Here is a 27,973-nt window from a genome sequence, read left to right as displayed (position 1 = left end):
CTAAGCCAGCCATGTTGAACAAGCCAGTAAGCAGCACTCCCCCATGGCCTCCGTGCTCCTGCTAGAGTTCCTGCCCTCACTGCGTTTGATGAGGAACTTCTAAAAAAATAAAAAAGGAAAAGAAAAGGACACGCCTGCTTTATTATAGATATGTAGGAGAGCTTAGCCAAAGGAAGAGACATCTGGTAGAATCCAGAGTGGTCACGACCAGAGGAAACTGAGCTATGTGGGGAGAGGGCGAGAAAGGGAAGGAAGATTGGAGAACCATGAGCAGCAGCAAGAAGACCAAAGGTACAAAAGGGACGCATAATTTAAAGGTCTGGAGTAGGTAGGGAAGAGCCTCGGGGGAAGGGCAGCCCAGCCTCCGGGCTAGGGAAGTTCCGGAGGCTGGGAGAAGCCAGCCCCAGGTCCGCTTTCATATGATGAATAGGCTCCTCGGCCTTTTGGCTCTAGTTCTTTGTATTTCAAAGCAGCAATAGTAACCTCAACTACGATTTTTCCCCCCCAAACTGTGTTTTATGTACCCTGGGCTGGTCTCAAACTTGCCGCGTAGCCAGGGATAATTTTAAACTCCAGATCTTCTTGCTGTATCCTTCAGGTGCATAGATTACCTGTGTGTGCCCGCAGGCATGGTCTAAGTGGTGCTGCTGATAGAACCTAGGGCTTTTCACATATGAGGTAAGCATTAGACCCCAATCAACATTTTCAAATAACTAGAGGAAAACAGGAGTCCTATAAAACAACTTAATTATTTAACCTATTTTTTCATCTTGAAATGCATATAGTTGTTGGAATTAAGAACATTAATTAAAGATAATAAAATGCAGTTAAGATCAGTCTTGTGATGTATGAAATCTGTTACTAGGCAACTTGTACAGAAGATACATCTAATAGTGTATCATCCTGTGAATTGAATTTTTCATTTTTTACTTAAAGGTCACAGGAAATGGCAAATAATGAAACATACAAGGAAACATGGCATCGCCATATTCTTTCTATAGATTTCCTTAATATAAACAGCTTTCCTAACATCGCATCGACATCACTGTACTGATGTTGGGATAAGCCATAAAGCCTATTCCAGTTTCAGTAACTCACTTGGTGTGTCTGCACATGTGTGGGCTTGCACAGCACCACAATCAACTTAATCAACTGGACAATTTAAAGGCCTGTTCTGTACTCATATTGGGATCACTCCCCCTCCCTCCCATTCTTAATGCCTAGCAATAGTAAATCTGCTCTTTCATGAATGTTACACAAATAAAACCACATTATATGTGAGCTTTCTGACTGTATATTTTCACTCAGCCTAATCCCTTGAGATCTGTTCATGTCGCTATATCAGGAATTTTTTTTGCTTTCAAGTGGTTCACCGGTGCATCCACCCATTGAAAGCATTAGGGTAATTTCCAGGTTTTTACTACTATGTGATGTGTTTATAAAAAGAATATTTAAAAAATAATATAATAATAAATAAAAATAATAAAAAGAATATGAGTATTTAAAAAATAGAATATGTTCTATGGGGGTGTCGTGAATTATAGGGGAGCAGGATGTCTCAGCAGGCCCATGCCGAGGCATCCCTTCCCCCATGAGGGACCAGACAGAAGATGATATAGTACAGAATAGAGTTTATTCAGGGCATGGGGAGGGGAGTCAAGGGGGTAGTAGAGGCAAAGAGAGGCAGAGAGAGAGAGAGAATAGAGAAGTAGAGGCTGGCCATGGCCACTTGGAGAGAGGGAGAGAGGGGGAAGGGAATGGGGAGAGAGGGGGAGCAAGAGAGGGAGTAAGAGAGAGGGGAGGGGAGAGAGAGCAAGAGAGAGAGAGAGAGAATGAGAGAGAGAGAGAGAGAGAGAATGAGAATGAGAGAGGGGGCAGGAGGATTTCTGAGTTCGAGGCCAGCCTGGTCTACAGAGTGAGTTCCAGGACAGCCAGGGCTATACAGAGAAACCCATCTCAGAAAAACAAAAAGAAAACAAGAGAATAAGAGAGAGAGGGAGAAGGAGAGAGAGAGAGAGAGAGAGAGAGAGAGAGAGAGAGAGAGAGAGAGAGAGAGGGAGGAGGGGCAAGTAGTCCCTTTCATAGTGGGCAAGGCCTACCTGGCTGCCAGGTAACTGTGGGGTGGAGCTTAGACAGAATGCTAACACTATGAAGAAGTGGTGGTGAGCATTCTTGTACAAGTTCCTGTTTGAAATAGGTTTTTATTTATCGGAGGTAAATGCCAACATTTCAACAGTTTGATCATATGGCCCAAACCAGTTTTAGATTTGGAAAGAACTGTCAAACTATGTTTCAAAGTGGCTGTACCATTTTTATATTCCCACCAGCAATGTATAAATAATTCACTCTCCCCACAACGTCACTAGCATTTAGTATCATCACTATTTTTTGTTAGCCGTTCTAATAACTGCATAGTGCTATCTCATTGTAATTTTGCATCGCATTGATTTCCTGGCCAGTGATATTCACCCCTTTTCTGTATCATTTGTTTGATGAAATGGTTCTGTGTATTGGTTTGTTTGTCCTTTTTTTCCCCCACTTGAGATGTGTTATGAACTCTCACTATGTAGCCCAGGCTGGTCTTGAACTCATGATGCTTCTGCCCCAGTGTCCAAAGGGGCTGAAACTACAGGTATATGGCATTGTATCCTGTCTCACTTGTCAGTCTTTTCTGCTTTGTTTTGTTTTCTGTGTATGAGTATTTTGCCTGCATTTCTATCTATATACCATGTCTGAGCCTGGTGCTTTTAGAGGCCAGAAGAGAGTGTCAGAACCATGGAACTGGAATTAAAGATGTCTCTGGTTTTTTTTTTTTTTTTTTTTTTTTTTTTTTTTTTTTTTGAGACAGGGTTTCTCTGTGTAGCCCTGGCTGTCCTGGAACTCAGAAATCTGCCTGTGTCTGCCTCCCAAGTGCTGGGATTACAGGCGTGCGCCACCACCGCCGGCTTCGGGTCACAACTCTTAATACCCATGGTAGCCTTGTCATCAGGTGGCCCCTCGTACAGCACCTCACTGTAGCACTTCTGTGTGGTGACAGGGGACCACAAGGGGATGGCCATCTGCAGCAGGGCGTCATCTGCAGGCAGCCAGCCAGAGATGCATCAGAGCCCTGAGCAATGGTTTGCCCTCTTGGTCCTTGTCCTCACGGTCCCGCTTTTCAATCAGCTTGGCTGTCTCCTCCTTCATGAAGTTCATGATGGCTTGAAGATGGGGTCCAGGAAGAGCTGGCAGAAGGTACAAGGAAGTTTCTTCCCATCTGGCTGTTGGCTGACTTGCTGAATTTGTCATTGCCTGGGTCAAAGTACCAGTCTCCCCATAGCTTCTTCATCATGTCTTCTACTTTTATCATGTCTTGGCCGGCTCGCCTGCCCTATCCCCCGCTGCCCCCACCCCCGCTGGCCCTCACTTTTGGCTGCAAGCTTGGCCACGTCCATCTCTGCAAACTGCTTCAGAGTGAAGGCCCAGCCATGCAGGCCAGAACCACAACCTATGGTGCCCAGGACAGGGTTAATCAGGATATTTTGCCATGGGCCCATTGTCGCCCTTGCCATAGGTAGAGATGATAACACTGACATTCTCCATGTTGTACTGGAAGAATCTGGTAGAACTCCTCAGGCTCCAGCTGCAGCTCAAGCTAATAAATCCATCTTATTTATCATCAGCACAGGCCTGATGCGCTCAGCGATGGATGGCCTGCGGCAGCACTGTTTCTGTCTGTACACACATGCCAGATACACCACCTCCAGAGGAGAGGTCCACGTGGCGTTAATGAGGTTAATGGGGAAGCCCGAGCCATCCTTGCTCTGCTTAATGAAGTCCAGGTTGTTCTCAGAGAGTTCACAGAAGAGGGAGATGATGGCGGACTTGAGTGTGTTGCTGCGCTCCTGCTCATCCTTGCAAGTGTCAGTGAAGCATATCTCCCCAGCTTGAGTGGAGGCCATGATGCCTGCCTTGCACACAAGGGAGTCGGTCTGTGTGGACTTCCTTGGTCCACATGAGAGATGACTGACATGTTCCGGATGTTGGCTTTCTTGTCCATGATGGCACGGATCTGATCTACTGTGAAGTTCACCAACGTGGCAGGTGGCAAGGGAGTCTCAGAGGCACAGGTGAGCAGGGAGGCAGGCCGATGATGGCTTAGGCTGTGACAGAACAGAAGTTATAGACTTTTTAAAGACTTTTCATTTGTCATAGTTAATACTAAATCTCAAAAGAAGTAATAAAATATGCTAATAATTTGCTCAAGTTGGATTCCTTTTTTATGGAATATTGACCATATACTTTTTTGTTGTTTGTTTTTTTGGATTTTTTTTTTTTCCGAGACAGGGTTTCTCTGTATAGCCCTGGCTGTCCTGGAACTCACTCTATAGACCAGACTGGCCTTGAACTCAGAAATCTGCCTGCCTCTGCCTCCCAGAGTGCTGGGATTACAGGAGTGTGTCACTACCGCCCGGCCTGACCATAATTTTTAAAAGCTTAAAAAATTTTCCTACCAGTGTAATATTAATTCAAAGTTAGAATTTAGCTCTCTGTATTAAAATGATAGTTTCAAGGGAATTGACAGATATTTGATCAATGGAATAAAATATAAAAGCCCCAAACAGATCTCCAAAAACATTTATTTTGTCAAAGTGCCACAAATGTCCTAACAGGAAAGATGTCCTTTTAAATACATGGTGCTGGATAGGTTGCATCCAGATCGCTGGAACTGGGATCCATATGTCAAAAAGTGAAACTTGGCCTATGTAAACTTCATACCTTCGGTAAAAATTAACTAAAAATGACTATTGAACATGAATATAAAATATGAAACTATAAAATACCTAGAAAGGAGCTTAGGAAAAAAAATATTCTCTGGATAAGATTAGACGAAGTTCTTCCAGGATATAAAATGAAATGAATGATGAAATTAAAAATTGATAAGGGGCTGGAGAGATGGCTCAGCGCTTAAGAGCACTGACTGTTCTTCCGAGGGTCTTGAGTTCAAATCCCAGCAACCACATGGTGGCTCACAAACATCTGTAATAAGATCCAACGCCCTCTTCTGGTGTGTCTGAAGACAGTTACAGTGTACTTACATATAACAAATGAATAAATCTTTAAAAAAAATTGATAAACTGAGCTAGGCAGTGGTGGCGCATGCCTTTAATCCCAGTGCTTGGGAGGCAGAGGCAGGTGGATTTCTGAGTTCGAGGCCAGCCTGGTCTACAAAGTGAGTTCCAGGACAGCCAGGGCTATAGAGAGAAACCCTGTCTTGAAAAAAAAAAGAAGATAAAGTGTACTTCACTAAAACTCAACAGTTTCTGGTAAGGGAATGAAGAAACAGCAGTGCGAAGGGGTAGTATCCTCAATCATATTCAGTTAAGGCTAAACACCTATCAAAATTCAAAATAGAAACAACCCAATTAAGCAGGCTGGAGAGAGTGCCAACTGCTATTCCAGAGGACCTGGATTCAATTCCCAGCATCTTCAAGGTGACTCAGAGGTTTATGGGGTTCATGACCAAGTGGAGTTTCCCCAGAGGCAGAGGTGGGGCAAGTGCCTCCAGGAAGGTAGGTAGCCAGCTTTAGATTTGCAACCTGGCTGTGCTAATCATTGGTGTAATAAACTCTACCGCGGTTGATTCACAAAACAAACAAACAAGCAAACCAAAAAACCTATAACCTTTTGGAAAAATCTGTAATTCACTCTTCTCTTGTCTTTCTTTCCTTCTTTTTAACTTACTTATTTACTGTAGCTGTCTTCAGACACACCAGAAGAGGGCATTGGATCCCATTACAGATGGTTGTGAGCCACCATGTGGTTACTGGGAATTGAACTCAGGATCTCTGGAAGAGCAGTCAGAGCTCTTAACCACTGAGTCATCTCTCCAGCCTCGCTTTCTTTTTCTATATGTTGGAATAATCAGATGCTGTAAACTGCAAAGAAAAATATTCTCCATAAACAGAAAATTATTAGTTTTCATGTTGAAACTAATACTCCTCTACTCTCCACTCTCTACTATTGTTTCTGCTATAGTTTCAAGGTTACATTTTATATATATATATATATATATATATATATTGTAAATATATGTGTGTATATATATATATATTCTGTTTGCCTACCAGTTTTTGTTTGTTTATTTTGTTTTTGAGACAGGGTTTCTTTGTGTAGCCCTAGCTGTCTTGGAACTCACTTTGTAGACCAGGCTGGCCTCGAACTCAGAAATCTGCCTGCCTCTGCCTCCCAAGTGCTGGGACTAAAGGCGTGCGCCACCACTGCCTGGCTCCATTTTTTTTCCACTAACAAGAAGTTATTTTGGTAGCAAGATACACTTTCATGCACTCTCACACTTCTCTTGTATGTGTGTATATGTTGTGTACATGAATAAGAACATTTGCATGAGTGGAGGTACACACATGTGTGTGTGAAGGACACAGATTGATGATGGCTGTCTTCTTCATTGTCTTTCTACCTTATGCACTGAGGGAGGGTCTCTCCCTTGAACCTAGCACTCAGAGATTCAGCTAGTCTAGCCAGTGAGCTTGCTCCTGGGGATCTCCTGTCTCTACCTCACAGATGCCACTGAACATGAAATGTGCCTTTGCTCCACAAGCCAAGAGTAATTGCACATACAAAAGCTCAGGTCATTATGCATACATTGTTTTCTTTTTTACCTTGCAGTGGTTTTATGCTTATTCCATGTATACATTTTTATTCTAAAAGAACATTATTTTAACTATTCATGAATTATTCTCCAGGTACATACTTAGTGTGCAATGTGATGAACTTCATAGTGACTTTGTAAACATGCATTTTTTTTCCCTCTTCCTTTCTCCCAATCGCTTTGGCCCCACTCACTCCAGCCCAAAGGTTTTTTTTTTTTTTTTTTTTTTTTGTTTCTCATTATTGGTAGTTGTGAGCCACCATGTGGTTGCTGGGATTTGAACTCATGACCTCCAGAAGAGCAGTTGGTGCTCTTTACCAGTGATCCATCTCACCAGCCCATGAACCTGCATTTTCATCTGAAGTGTTTTCATTTTTTTGTACTAGTGGATAGTTCATTTATTGTCAGATGGCTGTTTTTTTTCTTTTTAGATTTAATTAAATGGGTATGCCATTTCAGATATTTTAGTGAGAATGTGATTTAGTTCAGCCCACGGTTAGCAATTTAATTTTAATAAAAATCAGCTCCTGCTTTTCTCTGTGGACTTGTCTGTCACACATGCATACCAATTAAAGTAAAGTCTTTCCACTAGGGCACAGGTCATCTGCTTTCTAATTATGGCATAATTCTCTCAAAGGAAAATGAACCCTCCAGCTACAAAGAAATAACTCCCAATATGAATTTTGTGTCTTGCAGCACCAGTTATTATATGCCAAAGGCAGCACAAAATCACTCAGGGTATTAAAGTGATAGTGGCCAGGGAAAGACAACGTTCACTCGAAATGTATTCACTGAATATCTGAAGTGATGCATCTGATTTCAGAGGTTTACCTTTGCTGCACAAAATTGAAATAAATCTGTTTTCTGCTACAAGGCAAAATGAAATTGACTTTATTTCATAAAGAATAATGTACCTTTATTTCTTCTCATTTAGCCTGTTGTCTTTATGAAAATATTCTGCTGCTTGTGATATAATTTAGATGACAACATAATCAATAGTTCTTAGACTATTGTCAAAACTAGCATGTTATGATTTAACTAGACATTAATAAGTATACTTCATGTATAATGATGACAATACTTTGATTGTTTCTGATGTGGCTTGTAAAAATTAATTGGCTGAAATGAATAGTTCTTGATAATCTATTCATCTTATTCATTTAGACATGACATGTGATTTTCTTTCTTATTAATTGAGAATATGGTACATTTATTTTATGAAATATATATTAATAAGAATAAATAGAAGTTATATAACATATACAAAATCATGATCTAACTATAATATATAAATATAAACAAAATATGAATAACAAAATTTAAATTCTGTATAAATAAAATAAAAGCAATGATAAAAATGTAGAAACTTGTAATATTTGTAATATGGTTTGTTTTATAGCTTCAGGTCAACATTTAACTTGCCATCATCTCAGAAAGTTATTAGTTTAATTTATGTACTGTGTTATTATGAATATTACTCAAAGGTTATAAAGCAAAATGCTTCTTGCTTCCAGATATTTATAGGTCTGAAAAGTGACACAGGTCTATATGGCTCTTCACATCTAGACATTCTCAGAATATTGCAGAATTGAAAGCTAGCTCAGCAAGTTCTACTTCTGACTCAATTCATAAAACTCCTGTAATATGGCTAATAGACATTGTTCCAGAGGGCAAGTACAAAGAGCTCTGGAGACCAACTGGAAATCCAATTTCACTGTATGATTCCTCAGAACTGTTCTGTAACATAATTCAACATGTCTTGTCATTTCGTGATCTGTAGAATAAATAAATGATGCTTGGCTTTGATGATATTTACTAAAACAGTCATTATGTGCTGGGTACTGGCCCTTAGAGAGTAAACACATACCTTTCAGTCACTTTTCTTCATCATTCATATTTAGGGTTACCAAAATTATGTGTTGATCATCTAGAATAATCTAAACTACTTGATTATTTGTCAAGCATATTTCTTTACTTTTGTTTTTGTTTTTGTTGAAAGTATACAGTACTGCCAGGCGGTGGTGGCACACGCGTTTAATCCTAGCACTTGGGAGGCAGAGGCAGGCAGATTTCTGAGTTCAAGGCCAGCCTGGTCTACAAAGTGAGTTCCAGGACAACCAGGGCTAACAAAGAAACCCTGTATTGAAAAACCAAAAAATAGCCAGGTGGCGGTGTTGCACCCCTCTAATCCCAGCACTCTGGGAGGCAGAGGCAGGCAGATTTCTGAGTTAGAGGCCAGTCTGGTCTACAGAGTGAGTTCCAGGACAGCCAGGGCTACACGGAGAAACCCTGTCTTGAGAAAACCAAATCCAAAAAACAAAAAACAAAGAAAAACCAAAAAAAAAAAAAAAAAAAGAAAGAAAAAAATAAAAAAGAAAGAAAGTATACTGTGTAGTATGTTCTGATGATGGTTTCCCCACCCCCAACACTGGAAAAAAAGAGCATTTTCAACTAGTGACTCTGTTCAAACTGGATGGTTGTCTGCATATAGAAGAATTCAAATAGATCTGTAATCATCATTCTGCATAAAACTCAATTACCCATTGATCAAAGACTTCTACACAAAACTAGATACACTGAATTTCCAGATAGGAAATATCCCTGATAGGAGAGAAAGTGGTGGTTAGTCTTGAACTTGTTGGCACAGAAAAGATTTTCTGAAGAGAACATCATCAGCACCAGCACTAAGATCAATAAATGGGTCCTCATGAAACTGAGAAGCAGCTGCATGGCAAAGGCTTGGTCATTTAGGACAAAGCAGCAGCCTACAGAGTGGGAAAAGATATTTTGTACTAATTACACATCTAATAGACAGCTAAAATTAAAAGCTGGGGTACATAACCGGGCAGTGGTGGCTCATGCCTTTAATTCCAGCACTTGGGAGGCAGAGGCAGGCAGATTTTTAAGTTTGAGGCTGTAAGACCCCCCAAAACTGAGGGTGCCCCAGAACCCCACACCCCAGAAGGCGACACCCAAATCACTCACTAGAAACGGACTCGATGCAATAACATGAGGATTTCTTTATTGCAGAATTCTGGGTTCCACACCCGTACACTGCGCAGGGTTAGAAGACTGTGGACCACGAGTGCCAAATTGCAACAGCTTTTATAAGTTTACGACAAAGCCCTCGAATCACAAGCCAATCATTTCTTAGCATGGAGAGCCCGCGAAATGTGAGCTATTATAAGTTTATGACAAAGCCTGCAACTCACAAACCAATCATTTCTTAGCATGGAGAGCCCGTGAAATGCGAGCCAATTGATTTGTACCACTCCATAGTTTTTAGGCCAATCAGTTTAAATTATTGGAGCCGCTCAGTGGACCAATTAGTTTCCTATTTTCTTGAATGTCTATAGCTGCATGAACTCCTGCATAGGGGTAATGGCGTAAGCAGTTTACAGAAGCAAGATAAGCTTAGCCCATTTCCAGTTACCTTGTGGGGCCAGGATCACCTATTCAAGGCCCTTCTGCTAGGTCTAAACAAAGGGTGGGCTCTGGAATGTGACCTTTTACCTAGTTTCTAACAAAGCGAGATAGCATTTTAAATTTCTGACTTCTTGGGGTCATTAGAATTAGGCTATATTATTTTTCTATCCTTTCAAGGCCAGCCTGAGTAAGTTCCAAGACAGCCAGGGTTATACAGAGAAACCTTGTCTCGGAAAAAAAAAACCAAAAAAAAAAGGGGGGGGGAGGCTACAAATCTAAACAGAATTCTCAAAAGAGGAAACTCAAATGGCTGAAACACTTAAAGAAATATTCAACATCCATAGCTATTAGGTAAATGCAACTAAAAACTAACTTGACTTTTCATTTTACACCCATAAGAATGGCCAACACCAATACTACTAGTGACAGCTCATGCTGGCGAGGATGTAGTGTTTGGGGAACATTCTTCCAGTGCTAATGGGAGTGGAAACATATAGCCATGATCAAAATCACTGTGATAGTTCCTCAGGAAGATGGAAATTAATCTACCTCAAGATATAGCTCTTATTACTCTTAGCCGTAAACCCAAAGGATGCTTCATCATCTTACCAAAGAGAAACTTGCTTAAATATGTTCACTCCTGCTCCATTCATAATAGCCCGAAACTGAAAACAACCTAGATGCCCCTCAATGGAAGAATGGATAAAGAGAATGTGGCACATTTACACAATGGAGTATATCACTCAGCCTTAAAGAGAATGAAATCTGGGTGGTGGTGGTATACATCTTTAATCTCAGTACTTGGGAGGCATAGGCAGATGAATCTCTGAGTTTGAGTCATAGTCTATAGACTGTGTTCTAGGAAGTACAGAGCTATGTAGAGAAGCCTTGTCTTAAAACTAATGAACTAATTAACCAGCTCACTAACTAACTAACTAGAATGAAATCATGAAATTCACAGGCAAAATGCATGGAACTAAAAAAATAATCTTGAATGAGGTATTCCAGGCCCAGAAAGACAAATGTTATGTGTATGTATTCACTTCTTTATGGACATTGGCCATTAAGTCAATGATAACCAAGCTACTATCTGTAGAATCACAGAGGGTAGGTATATAGGACCGAAGGGAGCAGATAGGTTTCCTTAGGAAAAAGGGAAAAGAATAGATATTGATAGGTAGGGGTTGGAATGGGAGGATCAAGTAGGGATGGGGAGAAGAGGATGATCCATCTTTGGTACAGGACGTTACCCTAAACACTATCAAAAGAGAAATGAAAATACCAACCTAGCCACAAATCTTTTGATTTATAATGCTGTTCTGCCTGTAAGGTATGCTAGTGCAATGGTGACCCAAAGCTTGTTGGAGTAACCAATCAATATTTGATTTGACTTAAGGCCCACTTGATGAGAAGGAACCCATGCCCAGCACTGCTTGAGTGACCAAGAACCTCAAAATAGATAGGCCATGGACCTAGGGTAAAACCAAATACTTCTGTCTTAGTTAGGGTTTCCATTGCTATGAAGAGACACCATAACCAAGGTAACTCTTTTTTTTTTTACAGTCATTTTTTTATTGTTATTTTTTTTTATTCGATATAATTTATTTACATTTCAAATGATTTCCCCTTTTCTAGCCCCCCCCACTCCCCGAAAGTCCCGTAAGCCCCCTTCTCTTCCCCTGTCCTCCCTACCACCCCTTCCCAGTTCCCCGTTCTGGTTTTGCCAAATACTGTTTCACTGAGTCTTTCCAGAACCAGGGACCACTCCTGCTTTCTTCTTGTATCTCATTTGATGTGTGGATTATGTTTTGGGTATTCCAGTTTTCTAGGTTAATAACCACTTATTAGTGAGTGCATACCATGATTCACCTTTTGAGTCTGGGTTACCTCACTTAGTATGATGTTCTCTAGCTCCATCCATTTGCCTAAGAATTTCATGAATTCATTGTTTCTAATGGCTGAATAGTACTCCATGTGTAGATATACCACATTTTTTGCATCCACTCTTCTGTTGAGGGATACCTGGGTTCTTTCCAGCATCTGGCTATTATAAATAGGGCTGCTATGAACATAGTAGAGCATGTATCCTTATTACATGGTGGGGAATCCTCTGGATATATGCCCAGGAGTGGTATAGCAGGATCTTCTGGAAGTGAGGTGCCCAGTTTTCGGAGGAACCGCCAGACTGATTTCCAGAGTGGTTGTACCAATTTGCAACCCCACCAGCAGTGGAGGAGTGTTCCTCTTTCTCCGCACCAAGGTAACTCTTATAAGGAACAAAATTTAATTTAATTGGGGGCTGGTTTACAGATTCAGAGGTTCAGTTCATTTTCATCATGGTAGGAAGCATGGCAGCATCTAGGCAGACATGGTGCTAGAGAAGAAGCTGAGAGTTCTCCTTCTTGATTAGAAGCCAGCCAGAAGAAGACTGACTCTTCTGTACTAGGCAGAGCCTCAAAGCCCACCCCCACAGTGATGCACTTTCTCCAACAAGGACAGACCTACTTTAAGAAAGCCTCACCTCCTAATGGTGCCACTACCCATGGGCCAAGCACATTCAAACCTCCACAGCTACTGTTTTTTTTTTAAAGTGGCAATATACTGACTCCCACTGATCTTCTTCTATACTCATAGATCAGTTCTTTGCTCAGCTTTTATCAGAGAAGTTTGCTCCTGCAGCAGATATGAATAAATACATAGAATCCCAGCCAGAGTTTATGCAGAGGATGAAAGACCTTGGAGCACTCAGCCCTAAAAGTGAAGTCTACATCAAATCTCTCCCCTCAGGGCCCAGGGAACCCTGGGGAAGAACCACAGAGAAGTGGGCATCAATTTCTTGTGCCTTCCCTTGGGTTCTTTTCTGTTTGTTGTTTTATTCCCAATTCCACAAAATCACCATCCTTTTGAAGCCTCTTTGTTTTCTTTTTTTTTGTTGCTGTTTTTTGTTTTTGTTTTTGTTTTTCTTTGGTTTTCTGGATTTGGTCTTTTGGACACAGGGTTTCTCTGTGTAGCCCTGGCTGTCCTGGAACTCACTCTGTAGACCAGGCCAGCCTCGAACTCAGAACTCAAAAATCCGCCTGCCTCTGCCTCTCAAGTGCTGGGATTGCAGGTGTGGTGGTGGTGGTGGTGGTGGTCGTGGTAGTGGTGGTACACGTCTGTTTGTTTTCTAAAGAGAAACAGAAATGTGTGGATTTGGATGAGGGAGGAGTTGGAAGGAACTGGGAAGTGTAGGAGGCAGGGAGGCCTTTATCAGCATATATTATGTGAGGGGGGAAAACCTATTTGTGGAGAGCCTTTGGTGGGGGGGGGGACGGGCCTTGGCAGGAGAAGGGGGGCTTGGCAGAAATCTGACACTGGCCAAGGACAAGGAAGTGGGCTTCAGGCAGTAATCTGACTTTAGGCCATGACAAGGAAGTAAGAGCAGGCAGGAATCTAATTTTAGGCTAGAAGAGGGAAGTAAGTTGAGGCAAGAATCTTAAATCTTAGGGTGGAATAAAAGAAGTAGGCTTCAGGCAAGAATCTGATTTGGTGGTGCACACCTTTAATCCCAGTACTTGGGAGGCAGAGGCAGATGGATTTCTGAGTTCGAGGCCAGCCTGGTCTACAGAGTGAGTTCCAGGACAGCCAGGGCTATACAGAGAAATCCTGTCTTGAAAAAAACAAAAATCAAAAAAAGAAAAAAAAAACAAAAAGAAGAAGAAGAAGAAGAATCAGATGAATCTGATTTGGGGCTTGGACAAGGAAGTGGGCTCAGATATTTTGGTCATTCTGACTGAGCTCTTTTTTTTTCATTTTTATTTATTTATATTTTTTTATTTACATTGCAAATGATTTCCCCTTTTCTGGGTCCCCACTCCCCGCAAGTCCCATAAGCCCTCTTCCCTCCCCCTATTCTTCCATCCACCCCTTCCCACTTCCCTGTTCTGGAATTCCCCTATACTCTTGCACTGAGTCTTTCCAGAACCAGGGCCCACTCCTCCATTCTTTTTGGACATCATTTAATGTGTGGATTATGTCCTGGGTATTCAAAGTTTCTAGGCTAATATCCACTTATCAGTGAGTGCATACCATGATTGATCTTTTGAGACTGGGTTACCTCACTTAGTATGATGTTCTCCAGTTCCATCCATTTGTCTAAGAATTTCATGAATCATTGTTTCTAATGGCTGAATAGTACTCCATTGTGTAAATATACCACATTTTTTGTATCCATTCCTCCGTTGAAGGACATCTAGGTTCTTTCCAGCTTCTGGCTATTACAAATAGGGCTGCTATGAACATAGTGGAGCATGTGTCCTTATTGCATGCTGAAGAATCCTCTGGATATATGCCCAGTAGTGGTATAACAGGGTCCTCAGGAAGTGACATGCCCAGTTTTCTGAGGAACCGCCAGACTGATTTCCAAAGTGGTTGCACCATCTTGCAATCCCACCAGCAGTGGAGGAGTGTTCCTCTTTCTCCACGTCCTCGCCAACACATGCTGTCTCCTGAGTTTTTGACCTTAGCCATTCTGACTGGTGTGACATGAAATCTCAGGGTTGTTTTGATTTGCATTTCCCTAATGATTAATGATGTTGAACATTTCTTAAGGTGTTTCTCAGCTCTCCGAAGTTCTTCATGTGAAAATTCTTTGTTTAGCTCCGTACCCCACTTTTTAATGGGGTTATTTGGATCTCTGGGTTCTACTTTCTTGAGTTCTTTGTATATATTAGATATTAGCCCTCTGTCGGATTTAGGGTTGGTGAAGATTCTTTCCCAGTCTGTTGGTTGACGTTTTGTCCTTTTGACGGTATCCTTTGCCTTATAGAAACTTTGTAGTTTTATGAGGTCCCATTTGTCAATTCTTAATCTTAGAGCATAAGCTATCGGTGTTCTATTCAGGAACTTTTCCCCTGTGCCCATGTCCTCCAGGGTCTTCCCCAGTTTTTTTTTCAATTAGTTTCAGTGTGTCAGGTTTTATGTGGAGGTCCTTGATCCATTTGGAGTTGAGCTTGGTACAAGGAGATAAGAATGGATCGATGCGCATTCTTCTGCATGCTGTCATGGGAGTAATCACACAACCTTGCTTATTACTTTGCTTCTTCCTTATTGTGCTGCTCACCCTTATTACTTACATGTAATTAAAATGGTATAAAAGCAGATTGGGAAAAAAAATAAACCTGCCTCAGCCTCAGAACTGGCTGGGGTCATGCTACAGTGTTGTTTGTCTTTTTCCTTTTTTTGTTTTTGTTTTTGTTTCTTGGTTTTTCAAGACAGGGTTTCTCTGTGTAGCCCTGGCTGTCCTGGAACTCACTCTGTAGATCAGGCTGGCCTCGAACTCAGAAATCTGCCTGCCTCTGACTCCCAAGTGCTGGGATTACAGGTGTGCACCACCACTACCTAGCTGTCGTTTTCCTTTTTAATCCTCACTCCTGCGGTGGAGAACCTGTTGACTGACTGAGCTGGTTTGGTCACCTATTTTCAATAAAAGGAAAAAAAATCCTCAAAAACTAGATAATAGGCAACTTCCTTTCTGTAACTCAGAGGACATGAGTGTTTCTGTGTGAAATGTTTTGAGTGACTCTGCTGGGTACTGGGAGGGGAGCTCAGCAAGCCCAAAACTCCAGACATAGATATAGTGACCTATGATGACGTGCATGTGAACTTCACTTGGGAAGAGTGGGCTTCGCTGGATCCTTCTCAGAAGAGTCCCTACAAAGGTGTGATGCTAGAGACCTATAGGAATCTCACAGCTATAGGCTACATTTGGGGAGAACAGACTGTTGAAAACCATTTTCAAAGTTCTAGAAGCCGTGGGCTGTAATTTTCCTGTACAAGCTGATGAGAAAATGCCTATGAAGAAAGTTTAATATGTGCTACAAGTTGTAAAGAAAACCAATAGGGTAAAATAAGCACTGCTTTCAGTTATGGATGATTTATTAAATCTCACAAATCCATGTATGTCTATGGCAGCTATTCAATTTTTGTTTGCAACATTAAGTTCAAAGACACAGAAGCAATGACTTAATAGATATGTCACTATTTTAATCAAGCCTGGTAGAGCCATGCTGTAGCAGTGCCAGTCTGTTCAGGCTCAGACCACTTAGCTATGGCAAAAGGAAAATGCTTTGATAAGGTGATAAGTGTATGTCCCAAAACTTGTAATAAGCAAATAATTCACAGTAAATTTGTGCTTAATGATATACTTGTAATAACATTGCTCAATTTAGTGAGATGGACAGTTTATAAGATTCAAGAATGATTTTCTGGAGAAACCTTAATACCAGTATCACATCTCTATGAGGAAAAATGTCAACTGTGTGAATGTAGTGTGGACCCTATTGACTTGATATTCTTCTTTTGTTATGGATGTCATAGGTTATGATGGATACAAGCCATATGAACATAGGGATATTGAAAGAAGGTATGTGTTTCTCTTTCATAGGACAATTAGAAGATATGCAGTACACCTCATTCTGAGTAGACATTCTAAATGTGCTATAAGTTTATAAATAATTACTTTCAACATTATTGGAGACTTTTTTAAAGATTAATTTATTGTTATATATAAGTACAATATATCTGTCTTCAGACACCAGAAGAGGGTGCCAGATCCCATTACAGATGGTTGTGAGGCACCATGTGGTTGCTGGGATTTGAACTCAGGACCTTTGGAAGAGCAGTCGGCGCTCTTAACCACTGAGCCATCTCTCCAGCCCTATTGGGGACATTTACCAACTCAAACGGCTGAAAATCTTAATGAACATGAGGGAAGTAGAATTTTTTTTCTGTTTGCATTTGTTCATGTTCCAAATGTAGTATTACTCACAGGATAGCAAAATTTATGAATGTAATCAGTGTGCAAAAGCTCTGAGTTCTTCCTGCTTTCTTCAAATATGTGAATAACCTCTCATAGAAAAAGTATGCTCTACATGTGAACCAGGTAATCCATATTCTTCCCATTCCATGCATGTTCAAAAATGTAAAACAATCCACAATGTAGAACACCTTTGAATGTAAACAAAGTTATGTTAAGATTGCTCTTTACAATTAAACCAAATTGTTAATTAATTCATACAGAAAAAAAACCCCAAAAACTAGATAATAGATTCTTTTAGTCTTCTGATTATTGTTTTGCTTCCTCCAACTCCTCCCAGATGCTCCACAATAACTCAAATCTCAACCTTTTTTTCTCTCTCTCATTAGGATACAATAGGCATCTAAAATAATAATGATAAAACAAAATCAGATTAAAAGTAGGACAAAACAAACAGAATGAAAAGATCCAAAGAAAAAGCTCAAGGAACATGTAAAGATGCAGAGACACATACACATTCACCACAGAGAAATCCCATCAAAGCATAAAATTGGAAATATATATATATATGTATATATATATGAATGAAATGTAAAACAAACAGACAAAGACGTTCCAAAAATGCCATTCAGTTTATTTTGTCTTTGCTATATACTACTGGCCATGGGACCTGCCCTTAAATGTGGTTTATATATCCAGTGAGATTCTGTTGGAGAAAATCTTTCATTTGCAAACTGTTATCAATTGACCATAGCTTCTGGTTTAGGGAAGGGAGCTAGTGTCTACTTGTCCTTTCAGCGCTGGGACTCCATCAGGCTCAGACCTATGCAGGTCTTGTGCTGTTACATTCTGTGAGTTCATGTATGCTCTAGCCATGCAGTACTTAGAAGACCTTGCTTCCTTGGTGTCCTCCATCTCCTCTGGTTCTTACAATTTTTCTGTCTCTTCTTCTGCAAGGTTTCCTGAGCTATAAGGGGATGGGAAGAAACTGACCCATTTAGGACTGAGGTACCGACTGAAATCTCCACCCTTTTTTCTCTCTCCCATTAGGATACAAATAGGCATCTAAATAGGACTGAAGTACATTGGTAGTAAGCAGAGTACTTTCCAGTATGCAAGGTCTTTTCCTCTCTGTACATTGTCCAACTATGGGTCTCTGTATTTGCTCCCATCTTCTTCAGAAGGAAGCTTCTCGTATGATGGCTGAGCAAGGCACTGATCTATATGTATAGAAGACTGTCATCAGGACTTATTTTTATTGCTACATTCCTTTAGCAGAACAGTAAAATTTGGTTTTACCCTAGGTCCCTGGGCTATCTAATATCAGGTTCTTGGGCACCCAAGCAGTGTCAGGCATGGGTTACATTTTACAGAGTGGATCTTAAATCCAATCAGTTATTTGTTGGTTAGTTCCACAAGCATTGTGTCACTATTGCACTAGTTCGACTTGCATAAATGTCACCACCGTAGATGGAAACGTGTGTAGCTGGGTTACCTTTCTCCTTTGGTAGCATGCAGAGTAACTTCCAGTATCATGGTTTCTAGCTTATAGGGCTGAAGGCTTAATGTACACACAAGCCCCACTTCTCCATGTTTAATGAGTTGTTTAGGAGTTGTGTTCAGCAATAGGGCCTTGCTGTCAGTCTGTGCAAAGCAACCAATAACCTTGGTAATAGGGGTGGGTTACCATCAGGCTACTTTGGCTAACAGCTTGATTAGATGGCAAATGTGTTTTAACGGGAATTGTGGTTAAAATTATTCTGAGAGTTGTTATTGTGTTTTATAAAAAACGAAAAAGAAGGCCAGGGTTATGTTTGGTAGAGGGGCAGTACAGTGCTTATTATATATCTTTGAGATATATAATAAGCATATCTTTGAGATATATAATAAGCATAAAAACACTCAGTTATCACCCTATATGCTTTGTTGTCTAATTCCCTGTGGAGATCGACGAAATATCTTTTGCTGCATTCCACCTGGGCTGCTCCTACTCCGTTAGGTCAGCCCTCAAGGCCATGTTTTCTTGATTCACTTAACCCATGGCCAACTAACTTCCTTCCCCTCTCCTCTTTTTGTGGTCCCTGTCTCAGACCCCAAGCCCAGTAAGTTTTTCTCCATCCAGCTCTCTTCTGCCCAGCCCAGGCTGTAGGCATCTTTATTAACCTATCAGGGATAACTTGGAGGCAAGTTATACACAACAAAAGCTGGTATATATAAGAATTTGCTTGTTTTGGGACAGCCAGATCTTGGGATACAGTATTTCTCATTTGAATACATAGCTGCACCAGACCAACCCCCCATAGAGAAATAATTAAAGAACTGAAGTTTGTTTGCAGCAGTCAGTCAGCTTCCATTTCAGCCAAGAAGAAAGAAAAGTAAAAAGAGTGGTTAACCAGGTCAGCTCAGTCAGTCTATAGATTCTCTAGCAAAGGAGTGAGGATTAAAAAGACAAAAGACAATTAGACAACACTGTAGCATGACCCCAGCCAGTTCTGAGACTGAGGCAGGTTTATTTTTTTCCCAATCTGCTTTTATACCATTTTAATTACATGCAAGTATTAAGGTGAGTAGTACAATGAGGAACAAATAAGACAATAAAGTTCTAAGATCACTCCCCTGTTTACAAGGACTTGTCAGAATGACCAAAATATCTGAGCCCACTTCCTTGTCCAAACCCCAAATCAGATTCTTGCCTGAAACCTACTTCTTTTGTTCCACCCTAAAATTAAAATTCCTTCCTGAGCTGGACAGTGGCGACCATGCCTGTAATCCCAGCACTTGGGAGGTAGAGGCAGGCAGATTTCTGAGTTCAAGGCCAACCTGGTCTACAGAGTGAGTTCCAGGATAGCCAGGGCTACACAGAGAAACCTTGTCTTGGAAAAAACCTACCTACCAACCAACCAACCAACCAACCAACCAATCAACCAACCAACAAAACCAAAAAATCCTGCCTGAACTTACTTCCCTGTTCTAGCCTAAAATTAGATTTCTGCCTGAACTTGCTTCCTTGCCATGGCCTAACGTCATTTCCTTGTCCTTGGCCAGTGTCGGATTCCTGCCAATCCGCCCCCCAAAGACTCTCCACAGAGTGTTTTATAGGTTCTTAATTGCAGGTCACTTTCTTTGAGCATACATTTCAAATTTAGTTATATTTTGTATACACATATTGATGTTATTATGCTTATTATAAAACATATTGAAAGTTTGAAATTATGAATCACAATTAAAAACCATATTTGAGCCAATCATAGTGGGACAGGCTTGTAATCCTAATACTTGGGAAGAGAAGACAGGAGGATCAAACGTTCAAGGCTAGCCTCAACTATATCGTGAGACCCTGTTGCAAGCAAACAATACTTTTTTTTTTTTTTTTTTTTTTTGGTTTTTCAAGACAGGGTTTCTCTGTGTAGCCCTGGTTGTCCTGGAACTCACTCTGTAGACCAGGCTGGCCTTGCACTCAGAAATCCGCCTACCTCTGCCTCCCAAGTGCTGGGATTAAAGGTATGTGCCACCTTTGCCCAGCTCTTTATTTTATTTTACTTTATTTTATTTTATTTTATTTTTTGGATTCTTTTTTTGGATTTGTTTTTTTTCGAGATAGGGTTCAAAACATTCATTCTTACTCTTTGTTGTTCTCTTAAAAGCCACTTCCCAAATTGTGTATGATTTTTTTGGCTGTATAAAATTTTGTGAAATATGTAAGCTGTTCTGAAAACCTTTGCAGACCAAGCTGGCCTCGAATTCAGAAATCTGCCTGCCTCTGCCTCCCAGAGTGCTGGGATTACAGACGTGCACCACTACCGCCCAGCTTACTAGGTTTTCTATGTCCAGGGCTGTCTCACTTTGTGATTTCTTTATTGTTTCTATTTCCATTTTTAGATCTTGGATGTTTTTGTTCATTTCCTTCACCTGTTTGATTGTGTTTCCCCATTATTCTTTAAGGGATTTTTGTGTTTCCTCATTAAGGGCTTCTACCTGTTTACCTGTGTTCTCCTGTATTTCATTAAGGGAGTTAATTATGTCTTTCTTGAAGTTCTCTGTCATCATCATGAGAAGTGATTTTGGATCCAAAACTTGCTTTTCTGGTGTGATGGTGTATCAGGGATTGACTATGGTGGAAGAAGTGGGTTCTGATGGTGCCTTGGTTTCTGTTGCTTATGTTCTTATGCTTGCCTTCAGCCATCTGTTTATCTCTAGTTGTACCTTCCCTTACTGTCTCTGACTGGATCCTGTCCCTCCTGTGACAGAACAGATTGTGTCAGAACTCCTCACAGTCACACTGTCTCTGTGATCATGTGATTCTGCAATCCTGTGATCCTGAGATGCTGGATGTGTCTGAGTTCCTGGGAGTCAAGCTGTCTCTGGGACCCTGAGATCCTGGTGTGACCAATCTCCTTGGATCCAGGGATCCTGGGTGTGTTAGAACATCTGGGAGTGGAGTTTCCTCTGGGTGTTGTGGGACTGATTGTGGAGTTTGCAAGGAGGTCTGCTCAGGGTATTGTCCCAGATTGCAAACAATATATCTAAATACAGAAGATATCCAGAATATAAAAGAAACTTTTAAGTCTTGATAGTCAAAAGAAAAATAGTGCAGTTTACAATGGTCAAGAGTTTTGGATAGTCCTTTTTTGTTGTTTTGTTCTTTAAGACAGTTTTCTTTGTCATCCTGGCTGTACTGGAATTTACTCTGTAAAACAGTCTAGCCTCCATTTCACAGAGATCCTCCTGTCTCTGCCTTCCAAGTGCTGGGATTAAAGGCATGTGCTGCCACCACCTGGCTTAGTCATTTTATTTTATTTTATTAAATATTTTTAAATATTTTATTGTATTTATATGCATATATTGTAGCTGTCGTCAGACACACCAGAAGAGGGCATTAGATCTCATTACAGATGGTTGTGAGCCACCATGTGGTTGCTGTGAATTGAACTCAGGACTTCTAGAAGAGCAGCCAGTGCTGTTAACCCATGAGCCATCTCTCCAGCCCTCATTTTCTTCTTTTAAAAAGAGTGACAAGCTGGGCAGTGGTGGCACACGCCTTAAATCCCAGAATGTGGGAAGCAGGGAGAGAGAGAGAAAGCAATGAACAATAAGTAGAGTTCCCCACAAATAAACAAAACAGTCACGTGGGACTAGGAAACCAGCTTAATCAGGAAAGTATGCACCAGGAAAGCATGAGGATGTGACTTTGATCCCCAGCATTTAAAGAGCCAGATATGGTGATACACACCAGTAATCCTGGTACTGGGGAGGCAGAGACAGGACGAACCCCAGGGCTTGCTCAGTCAGCCTGTCTATCTGAACCAATGAGATACTGGTTCTGTGAGGGAGCCTGTCTGTAAAAATTATGAAGAACAATACAGGAAGATACCCAATGTCAGCTTCTGGCTTCCATTCACATCTGCATTCATGCATTTGCACACACACATGAACACCTATTTGCATAGGAACACATACAGAAATGAATCAATATAATTAAATAACTCCTCTATCACTGCTTATCGACCAAATGCAGTAAAGCAGATGCTACAAGTCCCTGCTTGCCGATGGCTCATACCTGGCAAAATGCCTGCCGGAGAAAACCTATGAGGTCTGTACAATTGCACTGTGGTACTGTGCTCCCATTCATTTTTTTTCTTTGTTAGTACATTCAGGGGCTCACATAATCATTGCCACAGCTGAGTTCCAGAAACCCCATATGCATTAGGAGTAATTCCCCCCTCCCTTCTCTCCCTTCTCTCCTCAGGCCTATGTCCACGCTGTACACTTCACATCAACAGAATCATTTGATATGAAATCCTCCGGGTCTGGCTTCTTTCCCTTAGTGTAATGTTTTCTGTATTCGCCTCTGCTTTAATGTGTCAGCGTGTCATCTCTTTTGATGACAAAATTTATTTCATTATGCAGATCTAGCTAGATCATTTATCGGATGGATGTTCACTTTCTGTTTATCACATGACTAATGTTTAGTTTGGAGGTTGCATGAATAATGTTATCATTAACACTGCGTACAACACTGTGTGCGCATGTTCTTTTGGTCCTCTTGTGTGTACAAATACATGGGTGTGCGATGGCTGGGTAAATGTCACCCTTTTGCATGTACAACTTTTATATGTCTTGTTCCCAAGTAGGTCAGAAGAGGGTCTTAAATCTGCTGCAATTAGAGTTATCAACGGTATTGAATTACTACGTGGGTGCTGGGAACATAATTTTGGTTCTCTGCAAATGTTATGAGTTCTTTTAACTGCTGGGTCAATTTTCCAGCCCCTGAAGGATCTATTTATTTTTCTTTTATGTGTTTGACTGTTTTCAGGTATACTATGTGAGTCAATTGCCCATGGAGGCCACAAGAGGGCATCAGATTCCTGAAATTGAAGTTACAGACTTTTTTTTAAAATTTTATTCGATATATTTTTTATTTACATTTCAAATGATTTCCCCTTTTCTAGCCCCCCACTCCCCGAAACTCCCGTAAGCCCCCTTCCCTCCCCCTCTCCTCCCACCCACCCCTTCCCACTTCCCCATTCTGGTTTTGCCCTATACTGCTTCACTGAGTCTTTCCAGAACAAGGGGCCACTCCTCCGTTCTTCTTGTACCTCATTTGATGTGTGGATTATGTTTTGGGTATTCCAGTTTTCTAGGTTAATATCCACTTATTAGTGAGTGCATACCATGAATCACCTTTTGAGACTGTGTTACCTCACTTAGTATGATGTTCTCCAGCTCCATCCATTTGCCTAAGAATTTCATGAATTCATTGTTTCTAATGGCTGAATAGTACTCCATTGTGTAGATATACCACATTTTTTGCAATCATTCTTCTGTTGAGGGATACCTGTGTTCTTTCCAGCTTCTGGCTATTATAAATAGGGCTGCTATGAACATAGTGGAACATATATCCTTATTACATGCTGGGGAATCCTCTGGGTATATGCCCAGGAGTGGTATAGCAGGATTTTTTGGAAGTGACATGCCCAGTTTTCTGAGGGACTGCCAGACTGATTTCCAGAGTGGTTGGACTAATTTGCAACCCCACCAGCAGTGGAGGAGTGTTCCTCTTTCTCCACATCCTCGCCAACATCTGCTGTCTCCTCAAGAAGTTAGACCCCAGAAAACCAAATAACCCTATTAAAAAATGGGGTACAGAGTTAAACAAAGAATTCTCACCTGAACAACTTCGGATGGTGGAGAAACATCTTAAAAAATGCTCAACATCATTAGTCATCAGGGAAATGCAAATCAAAACAACCCTGAGATTTCACCTTACACCCGTCAGAATGGCTAAGATTAAAAACTCAGGAGACAGCAGATGTTGGCGAGGGATGTGGAGAAAGAAGTTACAGACTGTTATAAGCCACAACATGGGCTTCAGGAGCTGAACCTGGAGCCGGGTGGTGGTGGCTCATGCCTGTGATCCCAGCACTCTGGGAGGCAGAGGCAGGCAGATTTCTGAGTTCGAGGCCAGCCTGGTCTACAGAGTGAGTTCCAGGACAGCCAGGGCTATACAGAGAAACCCTGTCTTGACCCCCCCCCCCAAAAAAAATAGGAACTGAACCCGTGTCTTTTGTATGAATAGCAAGTGCTTTTAACCACTGAGCCATCTCTCCAGCTGAAATTTCTCTTTTAAGAATGAGTGTTGGAGGGATATGTGCATATGAGTGCAGGAGCCTACAGAGGTGAGAAAAGGGCATTGGATTTCCTGGGGCCTGGAGTTATAAATGAGCTGCCCTCTGTGGACTGGGAACTGAACGCTGATACTCTGCAAGAACAGCAGACATTTTTAACTGTGGAGCCATCTTTCTAGTCCCACGATAAGAATATTCTAAAATTCAATTATAGTGAAGGTGCCACAAATATGAGCATACTAAAATTTTAAAGGGGGCATATTTTATAGACTGCAAATTTTATTTCAATAGAGCTTTGAAAAAAGCAGCAAAGACAGAAAATGAAAAATTCTTGTTGTATCCCATGTCTCATCTTGTTCACCCCCTAGGGTATATGTGACCATTTTGAAAACCTGTAGTGTGAATTAGTTAAACTGCTTTGGCGCCCGCCTCATGGGTCACACCTGTGCACTCGCCCAAGCGCTCTCTAGATTCACGTAAGAAAGACCCACAATTTTGATATGCCTTGACTAGCTCAATGACTGGGCACTTATACAACTTCCTGCAGCTAGCAAACTCTCCTCTCCAGTATTCCTGGGTTGATATCTTTTAAAATCTGTATTTTATTTTTGCTTTCCTGGCTCCTTCCCCATCTTTGCTGCCCAAGACGCTTCCAGGGCTGCTTTCCTACTTGTACCTACATTTCGGCCATTACTTCCTCCAGTTCCTTCCTGGCATGGACCATGCTACCCCTTCTCCTGACAACTGCCCTTTCTTTCTTCCAATTGTTCTTCCCCGGGAGAAACTAGAAGTCCCGCCTCTTTCATCCTGCCCAGCCATTGGTCGTTGGATCTTTATTGATCAATCAAAAACCAATCAGGAACAGAGACCCTCACTGGCGCCGACAGTGCTCTTAGCTGTAAATTAACATTGTAACAAGCTGGGGCTGTGGTGGGACACACCTGTAATCCCAGCACTCTGGCAGGCAGAGTAGACTCTGGTCTACAGAGTGAGCTCCAATAGTTCAGTGACATATATATACTCTCCACTTTTTATTTTTTATTTTTTTGATTTTTCGAGACAGAGTTTCTCTGTGTAGTCTTGGCTGTCCTGGAACTCACTCTGTAGACCAGGCTGGCCTCAAACTCAGAAATCTGCCTGCCTCTGCCTCCCAAGTGCTGGGATTATAAGCATGCACCACCACGCCCGGCTTTACTCTCTACTTTTTTTTTTTTTTTAAAGATTTATTTATTATTATATGTAAGTACACTAGCTATTTTCAAACACTCCAGAAGAGGGCGTCAGATCTCGTTACGGGTGGTTGTGAGTCACCATGTGGTTGCTGGGATTTGAACTCAGGACCTTTGGAAGAGCAGTCAGTGCTCTTAACCGCTGAGCTATCTCTCCAGCCCTACTCTCTACTTTTAATGGATATCAAATTAATAGTAAATGGTTCGAGAGGAGGAAATAACATTAATTTGGGCTTCATCTTACCTTAATTTTATTGTATTGTATTGTCATGCCTATTAACGTAAATAAGGATGTGCCTAACCAAGAATATAATTTGAACCCATTAAATTCTGGACAAGAGAATTAAATGAGCTTTAAAGAACATTAAAGCCACAATCTTCCTTAATGGTATAAGGTTTATCTGTTGGCTACTGTGGTAGTTTGAATGTTTGATTCCCAGTTGGTAGCCTATTTAGGAAGGATTAGAAAGTATGGTTTGGGGCTGGAGAGATGGCTCAGCGGTTAAGAGCAGCAGCTCCTCTTCCAGAGGTCTTGAGTTCAATTCCCAGCAACCACATAGTGGCTCACAACCCTCTGTAATGGGATCTGATGCCCTCTTCTAGTGAGTGTGACAGTGAGTGTACTCATATACATAAAATAAATAAGTAAATCCTAAAAAATGTTCAGTGCATTCTTTGATCTAGCAATTCAGTACAAATCAAAAAAAATTTTTTTTAAAGTGTGGTCTTGTTGGATGAAGTATGCCACTGCTTTGGGGCTTCAAAATACTTGTGCCATTTCAACTCAACACTCTCTGTTACATTCTGATAAGGCTATATGCTGTTTGCTCCAACACCATGCCTACTTATCTGTTATGATGTCCGTAGATTCACCCAAAACCCTAAGCAAGCCTCCAATAAAATATCATGGTAAGCTACCTGTCATGGTATCTCATCACAGCAAAGAGGAGAACCTGAGAGAGTTACTGTAAATATTCAGAGGCTTTAGAATTATGCTGACACGTACACCAAAATTGCTTGTAGCAGTTTAGCAATTGTCATCCTTTAAATGTGTACAGTTCAAACACAATAAAGCATCATAAAAGTCTCCTAAAAGCTTAAATTACATTTATTACTAATGTTCCTGTGTCTTTGTTTGAACTGCAGTATTTTCTATATTTTTCTCTAGGTTTTTCAGAAAGTATCTCAAGTATCCCTGGCTGGCCTTGAGCTCTCTCTATAACTTAAGGATGACTTCTATTCCTCTTGTCTTTGCCTCAGCACTGTTCTCACAGGCATGTGCTCACAGCCAGTTTATGAAGTATTAAGGACCAACATATAGAACTTTGTGTATGCTAGGCCAGTGCTCTAACAACTGAGCCATGGCCCCTGCCCTAGACTGTTTTCATACTGGACTTTTCTTGTTGTATTAGAAATAACCAAATTAGTTAAGATATATTTATGTAATATTGCTAGAATTCTGTAGAAGTAATATTTTATTAATATCTATTAGTTCTCATAAATCCCAATCACAAATCTTGCATACTGGTGTTACATTGTTTCAGCAATAGCATAAGGTCATCTGAGGAAGATATGATTTGATTAATGAATTGGTTTGAAAAGTAAATTTTGCTTAATCCCAGCACTCTGGGAGGCAGAGGCAGGTGGATTTCTGAGTTCGAGGCCAGCCTGCTTTACAGAGTGAGTTCCAGGACAGCCAGGGCTACACAGAGAAACCCTGTCTCAAACACATACACACACACACACACACACACACACACACACTCACACACAGAAAAGTAAATTTTGCAAATTTCACTTATTTAAAGAAATGAAAACAATAGTTTTAAATATATAAATGCCATATACTATACTTTTTGGGGTTTTGATTATTATTTTTTGTTTATTTTTTTTTTTGGATTTGGTGTTTTTGAGACAGAGTTTCTCTGTATAGTCCTGGCTGCCCTGAAACTCACTCTGTAGACCAGGCTGGCCTCAAACTCAGAAATCTGCCTGCCTCTGCCTCCCAAGTGCTGGAATTAAAGGCGTGCGCCACCACCGCCTCGCTATACTTTTTAACCATATGATATGATTTTAAATATTTTTTTATGTTTTTAAATCTGATTTTTTGGATTGAGTTTGAACTTTTAATTAGTTCTTTGAGGACTTTGATCATTATTGTTCTTCCCTTCCACAGCTCCTCCCAGATGCATCTCTTTCCTTTCCCACACTATTTTATGTCATCTTTTCTCCATCAAGGCAAATATGC

General features: G+C 40.9%; 1 pseudogene; it reads right to left on the bottom strand.

The window, feature by feature from the left end:
• On the bottom strand, window positions 1-25,220 carry LOC127674634 (elongation factor 2-like; annotated as a pseudogene).
• Between the last annotated feature and the right edge of the window lie 2,753 nt (window positions 25,221-27,973).

The sequence above is a fragment of the Apodemus sylvaticus genome, chromosome X (assembly GCF_947179515.1).
Source record: "Apodemus sylvaticus chromosome X, mApoSyl1.1, whole genome shotgun sequence".
Classification (NCBI taxonomy): Eukaryota; Metazoa; Chordata; class Mammalia; order Rodentia; family Muridae; genus Apodemus; species Apodemus sylvaticus.
Note: the sequence above shows the minus strand (reverse complement) of the source record. Positions and strands in the feature narration are given on the sequence as shown.